The sequence below is a fragment of the Ornithorhynchus anatinus genome, chromosome 2 (genome assembly GCF_004115215.2).
Source record: "Ornithorhynchus anatinus isolate Pmale09 chromosome 2, mOrnAna1.pri.v4, whole genome shotgun sequence".
NCBI lineage: Eukaryota > Metazoa > Chordata > Mammalia > Monotremata > Ornithorhynchidae > Ornithorhynchus > Ornithorhynchus anatinus.
Genome location: NC_041729.1, coordinates 53,282,662 through 53,297,289, shown reverse-complemented (window position 1 = coordinate 53,297,289; position 14,628 = coordinate 53,282,662). Strand labels below are relative to the sequence as shown.

At 45.5% G+C, this 14,628-nt stretch overlaps 1 protein-coding gene and 1 non-coding gene across 3 annotated transcripts in view; one reads left to right on the top strand and one right to left on the bottom strand.

Moving 5' to 3' along the window:
• The window catches only part of GRIN2A (glutamate ionotropic receptor NMDA type subunit 2A), a 325,890-nt gene that overhangs the window by 97,943 nt on the left and 213,319 nt on the right, over positions 1–14,628 (bottom strand). The gene's annotated exons all lie outside the window — the stretch shown is intronic.
• Positions 3,500–3,637, top strand: LOC114809526. The gene has a single exon (XR_003757305.1). It is a non-coding gene; the product is annotated as a small nucleolar RNA SNORA7 (small nucleolar RNA).

Genomic DNA, 14,628 nt, shown 5'->3' with positions numbered 1-14,628 from the left:
CATAAGATGTTTGTTGCTATTTTAGCTCCATCAACAGCTCTGAAGAGTTGGCAGTTTCTTTTAAACCCATTTGCTGGTTTGCAATCCTGTGTGATTAATGCAGCCATTAATTTCCTACCATAACTGGAATCCGTTTGTTCACAAAGCCTCATGCCAGAAAATGGCCATAAGATCAATACTTGCTGGGATCCAAAAACTCTTTGAAGAGTCAGAAAGGTCAAACCCATCATGAGTCAGGACCCTGACGAGCTCACTTGTTTCAGCACCCTCATCCAAAGAGTTCACCTATAGCCTGAATTCTCCTGTTTCCTATCTAAATTGGGAAGATCCCCGAGGAACTGCAAAGCCAGGCTGCTTTTAGGGTGTTTAGTCTTCCCATTTTTAGCACCCAGAAATCCTCCTGATGTGTCTCCTGCTGTTAGGAAAGGGTGTCCATTTTCAGAGGTATGTGGGAGGGAAAAGTGAAGGTGTTGGCGATGTAATTTATTTTAATGCCTATCTCCCCCTCTAGACCATAAATCTCCTTGTGGGCAGGAACTGTGTCTACCAGCTGTACATTATTGAAGCAGCACGGCTTAATGGAAAGAGCACAGGCTTGGGAGTCGGAGATCATGGGTTCTAATCCCGGCTCCGCCACTTGCCAGCTGTGGGGCCTTGGGAAAAAACAGCAGGGAAAAAAGTAATCATATAAATGAACTTTCACTAGCACATGCATGATCCAGCAGCCAGCCAGTCAGTTTTATCTACTGAGTGCTTACTATAATATGTGCAGAGCACTGTACTAAGCGCTTGGGAGAGTTCGATATAACAATATAACACACACATTTAATTACGGCTCTGCCGCTTGTCTGCTGTGTGTACTTGGGCAAGTCACTTCACTTCTCTAGGCCACAGTTACCTTATCTATAAATGGGGATTGAGACTGAGCCTCATGTGGGACTGTGTCCAACTCAATTTGCTTGTATCCATCCCAGCTCTTAATACAGTGCCTGGCACATAGTAAGTGCTTAACAAATACCATCATTAACATTCTTTGTCCACAACAAATTTACAGTCTAGAGGGGGACACAGATCTTAATATAAATGAATGAATAAATGAATTACAGATATAATCACTTCCTCTACCCTGTTTGAATGTTCATGGGTCAACACTGCAGAGGATAAGGTGTACTAATCACAGGTCACTGACCAAACTGGCTCCCAACCTTCCTCAGCTCCCAGATAAACGTTTCTCGTGCTCAACACCCCCTTCCAGCATATGCAGCATATCCAGCATTCTGTTTGTAACCTGCCTCCAGCATGCTTCAAAGCACCAGTCAGACCTTGGCCAAGACATCCTAAGAGAGACCCAAACTGAGATGTCTTGACATCATGATGCTGCCATTTGTGGCCATGAACAGATTGCCAGGGTGAAAAGCAGTGTGGACTACTGGATAAAGCTCAGGACTGGGAGACAGAGGAGTTGGGTCCAAATCAGTTCTGCTGTGTGACCTCGAGTAAATCACTTGACTTTCTCTGTGCCTCAGTTACCTCATCTGTAAAATGGGGATTAACACTGTGAGCCCGATACGGGACAGGGATTGTGCCCAACTCGATTCGCTTGTACTCCCCCTCCCAGCACTGAGTACAGTGTCTGATGCATAGTAAGGGTCACAATTACCACAATTACTATTTCTCTGTGCCTCAGTTCCCTCATGTGCAAATGGGGATTCAGTAGCTGTTCTCCCTCCTCCTTAGACTGTGAACCCCATGCGGGACCTGATGATCTTGTATCTACCCCAGCGCTCAGTACAGTGCTTGGCATCTAGTAAGCACCCAACAAATACCACAGTTACCAACAATCAATTTGCAGTTTCAACTGTCTGTTCCCTCAGCTTCCAAACAGATGCCACACCAGTCTGCATGGTTCAAATCTAAATGAGGAGAAGCAGGCTGATATAACTGCGTGTGATGCGGATGGCTTTGTGAAAGGATCTGGGCTTCAGACTATGGCATGGAGCCACCCTGACAATAAGGGAGAGGGGATTTCTAGCCCCCTTAATGGATTGGTCAAGGCAGCTCAGCTGCTGAACACAGACCAGACTGAGAAGGAACCATGCTCCAGATTGGTGTGCAGGTGGTAAATAAAGCGAGACAGGTGGACTGTTCGTTTGATTCTAAATCAGTATTTGAAGACTCTAACTGCAAAACGTCCTCTCGAAAATATCCGACCGATAGAGTCTAACACTAAACTAGTCTCCTGGGTTCTGTATATTATCTGACAGGAGAAGGAAGAATGCTTTCTTCTACATACTGCTGGATACTTCACCTGTCCGATGTATTATTCTTTGAGTATGAAGGAGAGCTTATACACACAGGCATATTTCACCATTACGCCTTTATGTGATCCTTGAAAGTGTGGCTGTAACAGGAATGGCTCTAACATGAGCTGCATTTTCCCGTGGACAAAAGCGTGCTAAATTGGATCCTGTTCCCAAAACCTCTAGGAAAATATGGAATTCCTCTATGTGCTATATATACCATTATATCAAGCATCGCTAAAGCCTGTTAAAGTAATTCAAGTCATAGCATTTCTAAACATTATTAGACTTTGTAGGTGGCTGTGAAAGTAAGAAGCTTATTCTGTTAGCTGTGTGGTGGTTTTTCAAACTTGCAGAAGCAAGTGTCCAATTTAGATTGAATAATAGTCTTTTTCTTGTTTTCAAAGTACTTTGTAGCAGGCCAACTCCTTCTTTACGTCTCTTTTTTATGGCATTTGTTAAGTGCTTACTCTAGGTCAAACACCGTTCTAAGCGCTGGGATAGAGGCAAGTTAATCAGGTTGGACACAGTCGCTGTCCCGCAAGGGGCTCACAGTCTTAGTAAGAAGAAGAACAGCTCCCGAATCCCCAATTTACATTTATGGAAACCGAGGCACAGAGAAGGTAAGTGACTTGCTCAAGGTCACAGAGCAGGCAAGAGGCAGAGCTGGGATTAGAATCAATTGATCAGTGGTATTGATTGAGAGCATACTAGGTGCAGAACACTGTACCAAGTGCTTGGGAGAGTACAGCACAACAGAATTAGCAGGCACGTTCTCTGTCCGAAATGAGTATCAGCCTAGAACCCAGGTCCTTGGACTCCCTGACCCAGGCTGTTTCCGCTAAGCCAACTCCTCTCTCTATCAGAGTCTCCAATCATGTTTACATATTAATTTGCTTTCTTTACAATATAGGCGAGATTTCTTAATAACCAAATTTCATATAATGGCGGAAGGACAGAGCATAACTTCTTCATCTGTGCATCTAGTGCATTTTGAAATGATGTATTGGATTGTCAAGGTATCAAACTTAGCTCTCCTATAAAATGTAAGCTTCTCGTGGGCAGAGATTACATCTACCGACTCCGTCGTACCATACTCTCTCTACCTTAGCACTTAGAACAAGGCTTGGCACTCTAGTAAGTGGTTAACAAATACCATTGTTATGAACAAGATAAAATCCCCTAGTCCATTTACCTGCCCCCTCTCAGGGTCACATCCGGAGAGTTTCTAGTACTCTACCAGTCTTGGTTATAGGAGGGAGAGTCAAGCAGATGTCTACCCATTCCATTCCTAGCTTGGGCAGTGGCTAGCGAGAGGAAGGCAATCTGCTACAAGTCAAAACTCACCCGTGGTGGGCATCGGCGGCATGGGAGAGCATCGAGGGTGGAGACTCGAGTTTACTGTACAGAAGGCAGCAATGGTAAATTACTCCTGTACTTTTACCAAGAAAACTCTGTGGATACACTACCAGAACGATCGCAGATGGAGAATAGAGCGTACTGGCAGAGATGCGTCCCTGGTGTCGTTACGGGTTGGAAATGACTCCACGGCATAAGACAAGACAATTTGCCTGGCCTAACTGGATGGATCAAAATATAGGAACCAGATATTTCTATCCTGTATCTTTCCTCGTAAAATGTTGCTATTTTGCATCTTGTGTTCACTTTACTTTGGTTAGCTTAGACAAATACTTTGGTTGGGCTCTATTGCTCTGTTTCATTCAGGTGTGCAAGCTGTCTTCTTATGCATTTGAAAAAAGCAACATGAGGTAAGAAGCAAAAATATACTGAAAGGCACAGCTAGACCTCTTGTGCATGCTAATTACCTAGCTACGGCCAAGGTTTTGCATAATAATGTCAATTGTTCCGTGTGGCTCTTTGAATTAGTAAATATGCAAGAATCGCTGTTTTGATCAACACAAACTTAGTTTTCTTTTCTACCATTTATGCCCTCCGGAGAGGTCTGTGCTCATTATAAAAATTAACAAATTCAATTTTACTGGGCCTTTATGAGGAAGGAAAAGCCTAAACCCTTCGCTCCATTTTATAAGGAGGTAAAATAAATCTATAGTATAATTGCCTCCACATAAAAGTTCTCCAAATCTCAGCTTCATTGTTACTCGTTACATTCTTAGTAAATATTTACTATATACCATGCACTGTGCCAAATGCTGGGATTGAATAAAGATAAGGTAATAAATATAAGATAATGGAATAGGTCCCAATCCACAAAGGATCTCGCAGCCTAAATGGGAGGAAGAACGCGTATTTTATCCTCCATTTTACAGACGAGGAAACTGAGAGGTAAAGTGACTTGCCCTAGGTTACCCAGCAGGCGAGCCGCAGAGCTGGTGCTGTCCTAATCTTGGGGTAGATAAAAGCTAATCAGGTGGGGCACAGGCCCTGCTCCATATGGCAGCGTGGCTCAGTGGAAAGAGCCCGGGCTTGGGAGTCAGAGGTCATGGGTTCGAATCCCAACTCTGCCACTTGGCAGCTGTGTGACTGTGGGCAAATCACTTTACTTCTCCGTGCCTCAGTTCCCTTATCTGTAAAATGGGGATTAAGACTGTGAGCCTCACGTGGGACAGCCTGATTACCCTGTATCTAGCCCAGCACTTAGAACAGTGCTAGGCACATAGTAAGCGCTTAACAAATACCAACATGATATGGGACTCACAGTCTTACTAAAAGTAACTGTTGCACAGAGAAGTTAAGTGACTTGTCCAAGGTCTCAGAGTAGACAAGTGCTGGAGTCAGGATTAGAATCCAGGTCCTCTGAGTCCCAGGCCCATGCACTTTCTACTAGGCCATGCTGCTTCTCAAAGTTATGGCCTGCAAAGGTAAGATTTCTAGCCATCAGAGTTTGCTGGGGAAAAGCTAAATCACGGCTGGTCACAGGTAAAAATCTACCAAAAGTGCTTTCATAAATATTTATGGAAAGAGTTGAAGCAGGTTTTTTGTTGTTGTTTCATCAAGAGTCTACATTTGTAAAACTCTAGAAGGATTAAAGAATCCATACAAATATTGTCTTGGCTTTCACCTCAGCTTGCATCGTACTAAATTATTCCACAGGTAGAAATCTGGTACTCTGGGAGTGGTATTAACTTTTTTTGAGGACAAGAGATCAGCTGTTCAATGTTACAGTAGAGGATCCAGCTTCCTCTCCGGGTAGATTCTGGTGCCATTGTTATCTAAAGACAGATTGATCTTGCAAAGTCATGCCTTCCCAAATTGATTCCAATAAGGGCAATAGCTTTGCAAAAATCGAAGTCAATGCGCAAAATGGTGGGCCAGCCACCTGGAGAATCTGTAAACACTCTGATCGTTTTGCATAATTGTACTATTGTTATTTCCCTTTCAACAATCTGCCTCCCTTCACAAGGTACACTGTGAATTTTCATGCAAGATTTCACTCACCAGAATAATTTGATTGTGATGTGTGCAGAGTGAGGTGAAAGCCAAGACAATATTGGTTTGGATACTTTAATCCTTCTAGAGACTGAGCCTTTACAAATGAAGACTCTTGATTAAAAAAAGAAACAACAAAAAACTGCTACAACTCTTTTCCATAAATGTTTGCGAAAGCACTTTTGCTAGATTTGGGAAAGTATCATGAATTCAAAAACCATGCAATTTGCATCACATAATAACTGTCCCTCAAATAAGTTCCACCGCTGATGAAAAATTCATTAGATTTGCCATCGTTTTGCAATGATACATGCAAGACCATCATGCTGAAGAGAATAACCCATCTATTCTTTCCAAACTTATCAGTCTTATTGCTCCTTCATCATCTCAATTGTGTGATTTTTTTTTTTGGAAACTGACATCTACCTAATTGTGCATGAAATTCAAAAGCAAGGCACATTTGGTTTCCTTTCTTATACAACCTGGAAGATGGAGCTGTCCAATAGTTAGCGAACAGGACACAGTGGATCTGATGAATGCTCCAGCCTCAATTTCAAAGGAGCTGGGCTCAGTTCAAGTCCCCCGTAAAACAATCTAATGCACTAGAATGTCCCAGAAAGAAAGCCTCCGTTTCCAGCCGGGAAGAAGCCCAGGCTCCTTTGCTGTGTACTGAGCAGCTAGGACTTCAAAAGGTGAGAAATCGCATGGCCTAGTGGATAGAGAACGGGCCTGGGAGTCAGAAGGACCTGGGTTCTAATTCCGGCTCTAACACTCGCCTGCCATGTGACCTTGGCCGAGTCACTTCACTTCCTCTGTGCCTCAGCTACCTCATCTGAAAAATGGGGATTAAGACTGTGAGCCCCTTGTGGGACAGCGTCGGTCCAATCTGATTGTTTTTATCTAATCTAGTGCTTAGTACGGGTGCCTGGCACCTAGTAAGAGCTTAACGAATAGCATTAAAAGAAAAGGTGCCACACTTCCTTTTCGCTTGCCCTGACCCCTCTTCAACTTTCCACCTTCCTTCCGCTGGCTCCTGTTGTTGTCCTGGCCCTCCCACTCCTCTCTGCAAACACCAAGCCACAGCCTTACAACTTCAAAGCCCTCCTAAAATCTCACCTCCGGAAAGCCTCCCCCGATGAATTCACACCAAGCCGGTTCAGCCCAACTCCCAATCTTAGTCCTGTCCTCACTGCTTATCTACAGGCGGACAGTCAACTGTACAGTCGATTACTTATTCAGTTAATTTCATCCAGACATGTTTCTACTCCAAATTATTCCTACTCCTGCATGCATGATTTATCACGATTTATAAACTAAGTCCTACTGATGAGAAGCAGCTTGGCCTACTGGAGAAGCAGCGTGGCTCAGTGGAAAGAGCGCGGGCTTGGGAGTCAGAGGTCACGGGTTCTAATCCCGGCTCCGCCGCTAGTCAGCTGTGTGACCTTGGGCAAGTCACTTAATTTATCTTACCTCATCTGTCAAATGGGGATTAAAAAAACTGTGAGCCCCACGTGAGACAACCTGATCACCTTGTATCCCCCAGCGCTTAGAACAGTGCTTTGCACATAGTAAGCGCTGAACAAATACCACAATTATTATTATTATTATTAGTGGATAGAGAACGAGTCTGGGAGTCAGAAGGATGTGGGTTCTAATCCTGGCTCCACCACTTCTCTGCTGTTTGACTTCGGGCAAATCACTTCACTTTCATTCAATCGTATTTATTGAGCGCTTACTGTGTGCAGAGCACTGTACTAAGCACTTGGGAGAATACAATCCAACAATAAACAGACACGTTCCCTGTCCATAAGGAGCTTACAATCTGTCCCTCAGTTACCTCATCTGTAAAATGGGGAAGCCATCAGAGAAACCTCCAGGGAAACTGCCTTGGTGTGTCTCTAAGGTCATTATCTGTCCCACTGGAACTGTCTCCCGCGTCTCTGTTATGAAGAGTGTACCTACCCCAGTGCTCAGTACAGTGTCTGGCACATGGTAAGTGTTTAAAAATACCATTAAAAAAAATTGCAGGCTCAGGGTCCTGGAGCAGAACAACAGAAGGGAATGCCCACACACGGAGTCAATCCATCAATCATATTTGTTGGGTCCTTACTGTGTGCAGGACACTGTACTAAGCACTTGGGAGGGAGCAACACAACAAAATAACAGACACAGGCCTTGCCCACAACATGTTTACAGTGTAGAGGATGGGATTATAGACTAGAGGATGAGTTTACAGCCTAGAGGAGGAGCTAGGCAAAGAGAAAGACTGGCTATTAGCAGTTGGGGATGGGGTCCCTGCCCCTGCATTTGGGGAAGGTTCAAGATGAAGGACAGTTCAATCTGCTGGCCCGCCATCTTCTCTGTGCTGCTCTCCAGGGCCCCGGGTAAATGCAACCTCCAAAATGGAAAAAAAAAAATATGTCCTCAATCATACTGAATAATTGCCATTCCTCCCTGGGATTTATCTTCCTTTTCCTGAGCCTTTGTAACACTGGTGGTGCCATGGCTGGTTCTGGGGAATAACACAACGGCTGTTCACCTGCCTCGCTGCCTTCTCCTCCCTTGGGGACTGAAATGCAAGGAGTTATTCTGAAGGGCAGATCTCCAAAAGAAAACAAAACAGACTACAATTTGGCATAATTTCAGCTTCTACAGCTAAAACTGAAGTCTAAGTCATGTGGATTTTGTTTTTTGTATTTGGGAGGAACTTGACATTTCTCAACAGGAATTGAAAAACTGACACATCAATAGTAACCAATTCATGGAAACTTCAAATTCCAGGCCATTTTTCATTTTGTTACAGTACTCATCTGGAAACCATCCTATTTCCTTCACAAGGAGGCTCCCGGCAATCTAAGGAGATCAAAATGGGGCCATAGAAGTGAGTAAACAGGAATCAAGGACAGACCAAATTTTGTTCCTGAGACATACAACCCTTTTTCGGGGATGCCAATATTTTGGCTATATCTTTTCTTTTCCAGGCAATCCATTACTGTTTTTCTTGCTAGTTTCCAAACTTCTTTTTTTTTTTCTGATTACCACCCCCTCTCCAAATTCTCATCCATTCTTATGCCTACTATTCATTCCCTTGAGATCCAGACTCCCAGTGCTTCATTTCGTAGGGCCTTGGTTTTCCCTGGAGTCTTCTGACTGACCCTTCTCTCCACCCCTGCCATCACTGGAGCTCCTGGAAACTTGGGGGGCCAAACCTGCTCTCTCCATAACCACTGGCCCACTGACACCCTTGTTCTTCTGCCTACCTTCCCATCCAACCACACCCAGCCTCATGTTCCATGCTCCATACTAGGCTATAGAGTTTCACATCTGCACTTGACCTTGGCCTTAATGTTTTCCCTCTTTCCATTTCCATCTCTCCCCTCTAGCTCCCCTTCCTATGGGGCACTCGGGCACTCTTGAATTCCAATCCATTTGTCTAGAGTTTAATTTTTATTTTAAATGTTACTTTTTAAGCACCAACTATGTGGCAGACTGGGATAGATACAAGATAATCAGGTTGGCCACGGTACTTGTCCTACTTGGGGCTCATAGTCTAAAACAGAGGATTTAAAACCCGCTTTACAGATGAGGCAACCGAGGCACAGAGAGATTACCTGACTTAAGGTCACCCAGCAAAAAAGTACTGGAGCTGGATTGGAATCCAGGTCCTCTGACTCCCAGGCCTGTGCTCAATCCACTAGGCCTCAATGCTTCCCTAATCTATCTTTAATCCAACCTTAGTCAAGGTTCCACTCCTTCAAGTTCTTTTGTGTGTTTTTTTAAATGGCATTTCTTTAACGCTTGCTATGTCCCGGGCACCATAGTAAGCATTGGGGTGAATACAAACTAATCAGGTTGGACAGAGTCCATGTTCCATGTGGGACTCACCATCCTAATCACCATTTTACAGATGAGGTGACTGAGGGACAGAGAAGTTAAGTGACTTGTCCAAGGTCACACAACAGACACGTTAGCAGAGCTGGGACTGGAACCCACGCCCTTTGACTCCCAGCCCCCTGCTTTTTCCACGAGGCTGCATTGCTTCTCTGAACTCACTGTTCGGACTTTTGTATAATCTAATGAGAAGCTGGAAAGGCCAGATTATCTTCTATAACCTCTGGATAAGTAAATCTTTGATTTTCTTCTCTGAAGTATGGGGGACTTCCAGACACTCAGCCAATTCCAAGAGGAGATTTGAGCACATCGGCTGGTTCAGAGAGCTATGACACACATTTGGGGGCTTCAGGTATGTGGAAGCAACCGACGGGTGGAAAGAGCAGAGTTTGGGAATCAGAGGATGGGGTTCTAATCCCGGCTCCACCAAATGTCTTCTTTGTGACCTTGGGCCAGCCACTTAACTTCTTCGTGCCTCAGTTCTCTCATCTGTATAATGGTGATTAAGGCTGTGAGCCTCTCACGGGACAATCTGATTATCTTGTATCTACCCCAGCACTTCGAACAGTGCCTGGCACACAATAAGGGCTAAACAAGTATCATTATTATTATTATTATTACTCACTGGGGAGGTTTTTTTTTTCTGTTTTCAAGCTCAGAGCAAAGACAGAATAGTAGGCTTGGTAAGTGTAATAGTAGGCTTGGTAAGATATCTGAAATCACATCTCCAGGCGGCCTTGCCTGATTAATTTCTCATCTCCCCTTCCTATAGTCTTCCCTACTGTTACTTCAGCCCTTTTGTGTCATCTAAGCATTTGGGTCCTCACACACCTCTTCGCCCAGATCTGTGACCCCCCGCCTCACCCCTGTCCCTCAGCACTTGTGTACATATCCTTACATTTTACTGCTTCCTCCTACCTCTAACTGATTTTCATTTCCACTGATAGTCTGTTTCCCCTGCCAGATGTTAAGCTCCTTGATAGTAAGGATCACATCTACTAACTCTTCCAAGTGCTCAGTACAGAGCTGGGCACTCTAGTGGATACAACAGGGGCCTGGGAGTCAGAAGGTCATGAGTTCTAAACACGGCTCAGCCACTTCTCTGCTCTGTGACCTTGTGCGAGTCATTTCACTTCTCTGGGCCATTAGTTATCTCATCTCTAAAACAGAGATTGAGACTGTGAGCCCCGTGTGGGACAGAGACTATAATAATAATGTTGGTATTTGTTAAGCGCTTACTACATGCAGGGCACTGTTCTAAGCGCTGTGGTAGATACAAGGGAATGAGGTTGTCCCACGTGAGGCTCACAGCCTTCACCCCCATTTTCCAGATGAGGGAACTGAGGCACAGAGAAGTGAAGTGACTTGCCCACGGTCACACAGCTGACAAGGGGCAGAGTCGGGATTCGATCCCATGACCTCTGACTACCAAGCCCGGGCTCTTCCACCCCAGTGCTTAGTACAGTGCCACAGTAAGTGCTTAACAAATACCACAATAATAATAATAATAATAATAATATCATCATTAGTAAGCAGTCAAGAACTACTACTGATTAACGGGGAGCATGCAGGAAGGAAGTTGCACATTGAACCGATTATCTATTGACTGCTAAATTCACAAGTTGTATTGGTTGTTTTAGAATCAAAATTCAGGATTTTCTTTTTATTCTTTTGGCCAATTGGGGTGACTCCTGATTATGCCAGGATCCTGTTTTTTGAGCTGACACGTGTGGACACAACATTCACTCTTCAGGCCACTACTGGACAAATTTAGCAATTTCAGCTTCAGCGTCCTACAGAGCCCTCCAGTGGACTGAAAGAGTAAATGAGTCTCCTTTTTATTATTGCTATTATTATCATTAACATTATTAATAATTCTGCTATTTGTTAAGCACTTACTATGTGCCCAGCACTGTTCTAAGCGCTGGGGGAGATACAGGGTAATTAAGTTGTCCCACATGCGGCTCCCAGTCTTAATCCCCATTTTACAGATGAGGTAACTGAGGCCCAGAGAAGGAAAGTGACTTGCCCAAAGTCACACAGCTGACAAGCTGTGACAGCTGACAATATTATTATATTCGTTAAGCACTTACTATGTGCCAGGCACTGTACTAAGCGTTGGATGGATACGAGCAAATCGGGTTGGACACAGTCCCCATCCCAGGTAGGACTCACAGTCTCAATCTCCTTTTTACAGGTGAGATAACTGAGGCTCAGAGAAGTAAAGCCAATTGCCCAAAGTCACAGAGTAGAAAAGTGGCAGAGCTGGGAATAGAGCTCATAACCTTCTGATTCTCAGTCCAGTGCTCTATCCACTATGCCATGTTGCTTCCTCGGTTCTCTGTGCAACTAACGCGCGCAGTGCCAGGACCTAGGCCAGAGGCCGGGTATCTATGGCTCGCAACTTAGTTATTCCTCTCTTTTATGTCAGATGTGGCTCTCGAGCATAGACGCCAATAATAACGATAATAATTGCGGTATTTGTTAAATGCTTACTACGTGCCAGACACTGTATTAAGCACCGGGGTGGTTACAAGCAAATGGGGTTGGACACGGTCCTTGTCCCATATGGGGCTCACAGGCTCAATCCCCATTTTACAGATGAGGTAACTGAGGCACAGAGACTTGCCGAAGGTCACACACTAGAGAAACGGCGGACTCCCATGCCCGGGCTCTATCCACTATGCCATGTTCACCTCCCTCTGTTTAATGCCGGGAGCGGAAACTCCCTCCCCTCCATGTATAGATTGGGGGAGAAGATTCTCGAGCCAGGAAAGGTCAGTTTTGGTCCTGGGGGTCTTGAGGGTATTACAGGCAAAGGATCAGGTCGGTGGAGCTTGCATGTCAGCACCCAACCGCCCCACCTGACACGCTACCTGATGGCAACTGATGCTCCAGGAGGCACGTAACTTCAAAAGACTTCTACCAATTTAGGCTATTTGTCATTAAATAGAATTCTTAGAAGACTATCTTCCTAGTTCTTTTAATACTTCCCGCTTTCTGCTCTCCTTGCCCCTCCCTTTCCCGCCCCCTCTCCTGTCCCCACCCATCTCCTGCCTTTCCCTTTTCCTCATCTCTTCTTTTCTCTTTTCTTCAATGCGTAGTGGAAAAAGCATTGGGTCTGGGAGTCAGAAGTTTATGGATTCTAATTCCAGCTCCGCCATTGGTCTGCTGTGTGACCTTGGCAAAGTTACTTCACTTCTCTCATCCTCAGTTACCTCATCCGTAAAATGGGGATTGAGATTGTGAACCTCATGTGGGACAGGGACTGTCTCCAACCCAATTTGCTTGTATCCACCCCAGTGCTTAGTACAGTGGCTAGCACATAGTAAGTGCTTAACAAATACCACATTTATTATTATTATTAATACCACCTCCCCAATCATATGCCTGCTGGAAGCAATGACTATGGCTAAGAACTGCAATTACTATGAAGCAGTCTCATCGATCAATGACATCACCGGAGTGTATGTACTTTGCCCCATGTGACATAATGAGGTCACGGGTCACACGGGAGACGATACGATCTTGGTGCACCACTTGATTAAAAGATTTATCTTGTTGGGCTCTTCGGCATAAAAAGTTTGTCGACCCCAAACCTAGGCAATGGGGACAAGAGATCCACTTATGTGACATCTAGCCCAGAGAAGCCTTTGGAAATCCCGCAGACATCTCAGATTGCCCAGAATATTTGGAACAGCAATTGGACCCAAGTTGTATACCACAAAAACTCTGGATTCCCCACAGCTGCTTTTGCTCAAAACATGAATCCAGAACTTGCTGGGTGATATGGGAGGCAGAAGGAGGGTGTGTATGGAAGGTGGATTTGCAGTTTTGATTTCACAAGTAGAAGTTCTGCCATTCTACTCCAAGATCAAATGACTTCTATCTTAAACGGCATTGACCAAGAGAATCAGCCAAACCGACACTCTCAGGTTAGACCTCAAATCAAACCTCAAATCTAACCTCAGGTTAGAGAAGCATCATGGCCTAGTGGATTGAGCAAGGGCCTGGGAGTCATTCATCCATTCATTCATTCAACTGTATACACTGAGCACTTACTGTGGGCAAAGCACTGTACTAAGTGCTTGGAAGAACACTCACTCCCTCGGTGAACTCATTCGCTCTCACGGCTTTGACTACCATCTCTACGCAGATGACACGCAGATCTACATCTCCACCCCTGTCCTCTCCCCCTCCCTTCAGGCTCGCATCTCCTCCCGCCTCCGGGACGTCTCCACCTGGATGTCGGCCCGCCACCTAAAACTCAACATGAGCGAGACTGAGCTCCTCATCTTCCCTCCCAAACCCGGTCCTCTCCCAGACTTCCCTATCACCGTGGATGGCACGACCATCCTTCCCATCTCTCGGGCCCGCGATCTCGGTGTCATCCTTGACTCGTCTCTCTCGTTCACCCCACACATCCTACCCGTTACCGAGACCTGCCGGTTTCACCTTTACAATATCGCCAAGATCCGCCCTTTCCTCTCCACCCAGACGGCTACCTTACTGCTACGGGCTCTCGTTATATCCCGGCTAGACTACTGTGTCAGCCTGCTCTCTGACCTCCCTTCCTCCTCTCTCGCCCCGCTCCGGTCTATTCTTCACGCCGCTGCCGGCTCATCTTCCCGCAGAAACGATCTGGGCATGTCACTCCCCTTCTTAAACACCTCCAGTGGTTGCCTATCGACCTCCGTTCCAAACAAAAACTCCTCACTCTAGGCTTCGAGGCTCTCCTTCACCTTGCCCCTTCCTACCTCTCCTCCCTTCTCTCTTTCTACCGCCCACCCCGCACGCTCCACTCCTCCACCGCCCACCTCCTCACCGTCCCTCGGTCTCGCCCATCCCGCCGTCGACCCCCGGGCCACGTCCTCCCGCGGTCCCGGAACGCCCTCCCTCCTCACCTCTGCCAAACTGATTCTCTTCCCCTCTTCAAAACCCTACTTAAAACTCACCTCCTCCAAGAGGCCTTCCCAGACTGAGCTCCCCTTTTCCCTCTACTCCCTCTACCACCCCACCTTCACCTCTC